Raw genomic sequence first — 6,000 nt, 5'->3', positions numbered from 1 at the left:
TCACTGATTTAAGTATCGGAGGGTCTTCGCCGGATATAATTTCGATCCGTGGATTTTTTTTACATGTTGCTCTTCGTCGGAGCTAGGCGCAACAGGGATTGACCGCAACAGGTTGAAATGACAGGTTTTTTCAATAGGCTATTATCAGAGTTGATCAGTTGTTGTCAATTCTTGTTAAGTAGCTTTTGAGTTTCAAGCCATGTTGGATGGCCCTATGGGTAACCCATGGCATTGGGACACTTGCTATCTAATTAGTTGCTGGACTTTATCCTCTATGCCGGTTAGATGGTTACCCCCTCCCGGCAGGTCACTCAAATTAAATTTTGATGCCTCCTTTCATGATAATCAAGGTAGTGCTGATTTTATTCTTCATGATTATGATGGGTGCGTTACTCTAGTGGGTTCAAGAACTTTCTCAGCTACTTCTGTCACTATGATAGAACTTGGAGTAGCTGGGGAATGACCTTTTTTATTTGTCATTTGTATTGCAAGAATCTGATTTTAGAGAGCAATTCTGCTACAGTTATATATCAGATCACAAAAATTTCTTTCGATAATCCTAATCCCTTGGTATAGGATATTAGACTTTTGATTTCCATACTTATTTCCTTCGAAGTTCATCATGTTTATAGGAAAGCAAATTTGGTAGCAGACTATTTGGCTGATTTTGCATTTCTTTATTAGTTTTACGACCGATTCATAGTTTCCTCTACGTCTTCATCTTTTATGAACTTTTGATGCGTTTGGTTTTTCTGTTTTTGTTGTACTTAGTTCCACATTTGTTCTCCTTTTCTACTTCAACCACCCCCCCTTCCCCACAATCCAAGAAAAAAAAGGAGAAGAAAAGAAAAGAAAAAAAAGATAGAGATATGAAACAATAAAAATAATATCTCTCCGATCCTATATGTTTACATGCAAGCTATTTAAATAAAATATTTAAAAATATATAATTATTAATTATTAATTTTAATATCTAAAATTATATTTTTAAAAGTAAATTAATGAAAACTCTTCATTTAAATTTTAAATTAAAAACAGCTCCCCAATTGAATTTCAATTAAAAATAGTTTCTTATTTTAAATATAAATTAAAAATAGCTCTCCAAATGACATAAAATGACCGAATTGCCCCTGCAGTTATAAAGCAACACTAAAACAATACTGCGATATTATAAAATGGTACTGCCTTATTGTAATATAACATTGCCTTATTGTCAAGGAATACTGCTTTATTCTAATGTTAGGGTATTATAAAACAGTACTGCCTTATTATAAAGTAATACTATCTTATTATAAAATAGTATCGCCTTATTGTAATTTAAGGATATTATAAAATAGTACTATTTTATTATAAAATAGTACTATCATATTGTAAAATAGTACCGCCTTATTATAAAATAGTGCAGCCTTATTATAATATAAAGATATTATAAAACAATATTGGTTTATTATAAAACAGTATTGTCTTATTATAGAACAGTACTACCTTATTGTAAAAAAATACTGCCTTTTTATATAAGGATATGAGAATAATTTTAGTCACAAATGGAGAGTTTCTTTTAATTTATGTTTGAAATGGGGAGCTACTTTTAATTGAAACTCAACTAGAGAGCTGCTTTTAATTTGCAACTAGAACTAGGGATTTGTCTCTAGTTCTTCATATTTTTAACACTGTAATTTCTTATGAAATCAAATAGACTAAATTACAAAAATTTTCTCAAAATCTTCCTTTATTTTCCTATTCTAGCTAATGAAATATTTGTGGTCCACGGAGAACCTAAACCAACCAATAGTTTTCACCTGAGAGATGGCTGGAAGCGGCTTGGAGCTGATGGTTAAACACGTGTGCAGAAAGTAGTCCAATGGGAAGTGAATCAGGTAGAAGGTTATGCCATTTCATTCTTTGGTTAGAGGAGGGTGATGTTATATACATGAATTCTGTTTCGTGGAAGAATAAGGCATTGCTCCTAAAAGCAAACGGTTGGGCAGATATTTGATGAACAACTATGCTCTCATTTTAGTTTAAAAGCTTCTATTATAGAAAATCGAAAATTGGACGTATATATATTTTTGGGTTTTTTTTTTTAGGATAATACTTTTGGTGAGTTCTATTTGCTTCTTAATATCTTAGAAGTAAAATGTGAATAAGAGTTTTAGAGTGAGTAAAAAGCGTTGAACCGGACATGTAGAAATTGCAATCAAGAACATGTTTTCTGGAGATCAGAATCAAAGGATAGTAGGAGCTGTAGCTCACAAGTTCATTTTTTTAACACGTCCATAACATCAATATGCCATTCTTGCAGAATCTCCACCCTAACTCTTAGCGTAGAGGGAGAGGGAGAGTACATCGTGTGAGAGTTTGATAACCGTTGCAAACGGAATTGAAAGAGTAACGGGCCGGTGGGTTCTATTTTTATGAGTTAAGAATATAATAGCATAGATATATACATAGTATTTTGTTTCCACCACCATCATCTTATTTAGTTCTAAAATAATTAAGTACACCAAATACATATGTTTCTAAAAAAAAACATAAACAATAAATATTTAAAAATAAAAAATGAAAGCGACATCAAGTGATATCTAGTTTTCAAATTTTCAACAAATAAGTCTTCATTTTCTGCTTAAAAGAAGCAGATCAATAAGAATTTATTTTGATTTTCTCATGGGATTAGATTAAAAATCATGTGAAATTTGTGGACTGGACTAGTACCGCAATTGGTAAGGTCACAGAATACATACGGATTGCACTAAATAAAATATCTAAAAATAATTTTAAAATGAGTTGATCCAAATCTCATGAGAAGAAAAAAAATCTTATCAGATTTTTTTTTTCTAGCTCTACATAGAAAAATTCAAAAAAAAAATTTATATTTTTTTAAAAAAGACGGGTCCGGTTGATTCCAGCGACCTGTTGTGTGCTGCATCATCAATACTGCTCGACGGCTGCTCTAACGGGTAAAAAATAAAAAAAAAATCTGTCAGGTTAAACGGCCACGAGGTCCATGTGACCAAAATAGCATGCACTAGAGAATTCTCAAGGCGTTTCCCGTTTGCCTTATTTAGTTCCGGACGCAACCCGAACCGAGTCATTGTTTTAGATGGTGTACCAGACTTCGTCCATTTGGTCACCTGGGAAAATGGAAAGAATTAGAAAGTTCCAACGCAACAGACTCGCTTTGGGCACGCGCGTGCGGTCATAAGTACCCGGTTCACTTTTAAAAGGTTAATATATCCGTGGACTTGGTGCTAGGATTCAGTCTTGCGTTGCCTCAAATAGCAATTTTCAATTTTTCATACCAATCAGTACGTGTATGATAAATAAAAGGGGCTTCCAAACCTTTTTTTTTTTGGGTAAACGGGGCTTCCAAACCTTTGCAACAACTATTATCTTAAAACCTCCACTATTTCTTTATATATTGTTGCGGCCAATCGCCTCGTCGCCCGATCGCCGGGAAGCGTGCACCTGCAAAAGGAAGTCCGCACTGACCGGAGGCGGCTCCGGCGGGGACCCTCCGACGGTCAAGTCAGAGAGGTGACTGGGCAACAGTGAAATGCAGACAGAGAGCTCTGAGAAGGAGAGAGGGAGAGAGAGGAGCGAGCCTGCGTATGTGAGAGAGACGGGCGGATCGATCCCTTTGCACTGTTGCCTTCCCCGGTATATATAGTGGAGCACGGTATGGCGCCATCATTAATGGCGCGGACAAGTGAGGAACTGTCAACTCACTGTAGGCTGTCAGAGCCGCCGTGAAAATGTCATGTCGCCGTGTAGCCGTCTAATCACCAGGGTTGACCCGGCTCTCGGCGGGACAATGCCCTAGGTAACTGTGCCGCATGTCCGTGTCAGAGCTGACAACGTCTGGCGGCCGTACGGCGGTTGGTGGAGTCGGCCGACCCAGGGTCGGTGGCCAGCAGAGTGGCGTCGGACTCCTCCGTCGGTCGGCGAGCTTCATGTGGGTCGGCTACCGGACCTCTGGGTTTAGTCGGTCGGGAATGGACCGTGGAATGGCCGCAGTTAGCCGCTGATGGCGTCCGTCGGCCTGTCGCCCGACTTACGATCGGCCAGTCAGAGTCGTCCGTCGGGCCGTTGGTTAGTCGGTCGGGCTGCCAGCCGGTCGGGCCCTCCGATAGTCGGTCGGTCGGTCGGGCCGCCAGCCGGTCGGGCCCTCCGATAGTCGGTCGGTCGGTCGGTGGGTATCCCCCAACAGTTGCCCCCCTCCACTCCTAAGTCGGGTGGAGAGCTGGCCGATGCCTTCATTCGGGTAGCAAGGCCGGACGACTGGGAGTGGATTTGTCGCATGTGCAGATCCGACCGTACCGCCGGCTGATCCGTTGTCAGACATCTCACGAATCCCAAGTGATCCGAACGTCTAGTCGATGCCGGAAGTCGCGCCGGCGTCAGGTGTCAGACGCCACGTCTTGTCGTTGTCAGCCGTCACGTCGGTGCCAGAAGATCGGGTGCCGGACGATACGGCGTCAGTCGATCGGATATTCGGCGCCGATCGCGGGTGGAGCGTCCCATCGGGAACGTGGACCGGCGCGGGCGGCCGACTGCGGAGCCAACCCCGCGCGCCGCGTGTCATGGTGGTTGGCCGGCGTCCGCTCCGGCATTTAATGAGGGCGGTGCGGGCGTCCCGGGACGAAGCGCGCCGAATCCTCGGCCAACCGGCGGGCGCCACGCGTCGCGCATCTGGAGGTCTTCGGTCGGCGCGGAAGGATCTCGGCCGTCGGTCGGTCCTATATATATAGGACCTCCCGGACCTCGACCTACATTTGCCATTTGCTGGGGGAAACTCTGTCCGGGCGATTTCTCGGTCGTCGCGGGCAGAGCTCTTCTCTACTTCCGGAGGGTCCATCGGGTTCGTGGTCCTCCTTCCCCTTCTTGCTTTCTTCTCTTCTTTCTTCTTTCGGTCCCTGCACAATGACCAGGAAACCGACTCAGGGAGCTCGGTCGGGGAACCCGACCGACGACACCCGATCGGCTCCGGAAGATGAGGCCTCCTCGCTTTCGGGGCCGAACGTCGATCAGCTTCGGGAGCACTATCGCATCCCGGAGCAGTTTCGGCTCTCCGCCCCAGGGGCCGGCGGTCGGGTCAACAACCCTCCGCCTGGCGACCTGGCGCTGTATGTTGAGGACCTTCGTGCGGGTCTTCGACTTCCGATTCCGGAGTTCGTCCGGAATCTGCTGGATTACTACGGACTCTGTCCGGCGCAACTGGCGCCGAACTCTGTCCGGCTAATCATTTCTTTCGCGCTGTTGTGTCAGCTCTTGCCGACCAACCCTCGCGTTTCCCTCTTCCGGGCCTTCTTTGTGCTCCGACCCCACCCTAAAGCCCGAGGGTGGTGGCTCTTCAACCCCCGGAAGGGTCTTGCCTTCATAACCGGTCTTCCATCGTCCATTCATGGATGGAAGAACCAGTTTTTCTTTGTTTCCTCTTCCTCCTCTTGGGGCTTTCCTTCTCGCTGGGGTGTACCCCGAACTGAGGCCAACGACAACAGTCGGGTCGACGTGGACGACCGGGAGGACTTCCACCGACTCAAAGATATGTCGGTCCCGAAGCAGAGGGAGCTTGTTACCGAGCAAGCTCTCTATGATGCCGGCCTGAGTCTGGTCCCCCGAATAGGTATCGCCCGATCCCCTAGCTTTTCTTTTTGTTCGGCTTTAGGGTAGTTCTGGTCCGGCCTTTGACACTGGTCGGTTTTGCAGGGACACCGCCGAGGATGAGGCCGACCGATGCCGAAATTCGCCAATTTGCCGCCGCGAGGAAGAGGCCAGCGCCGGGGGCAGGCCCTTCGCGCCCTTCCAAGAGACCAGCCCCAGTCCCGCCGACCGTGGAAGCGTCGGCGACCGAGGGGTCGGAGCCGATCATAGCCCTCGCGGCTCCGACCGTCCGAGTCGAGGAGAGGCCGACCGAGGAAGTGGCCGAAGGAGTGTCGGCGGTTTCGCCGCCGCGGGTGGAGCCGGATGTCGTTCGGGAAGCCGAACATCGTCCGGAGGCGT

This window comes from Elaeis guineensis, chromosome 2 (genome assembly GCF_000442705.2).
Source record: "Elaeis guineensis isolate ETL-2024a chromosome 2, EG11, whole genome shotgun sequence".
In the NCBI taxonomy this organism is placed as follows: domain Eukaryota; kingdom Viridiplantae; phylum Streptophyta; class Magnoliopsida; order Arecales; family Arecaceae; genus Elaeis; species Elaeis guineensis.
This window is presented reverse-complemented; position numbering follows the sequence as displayed.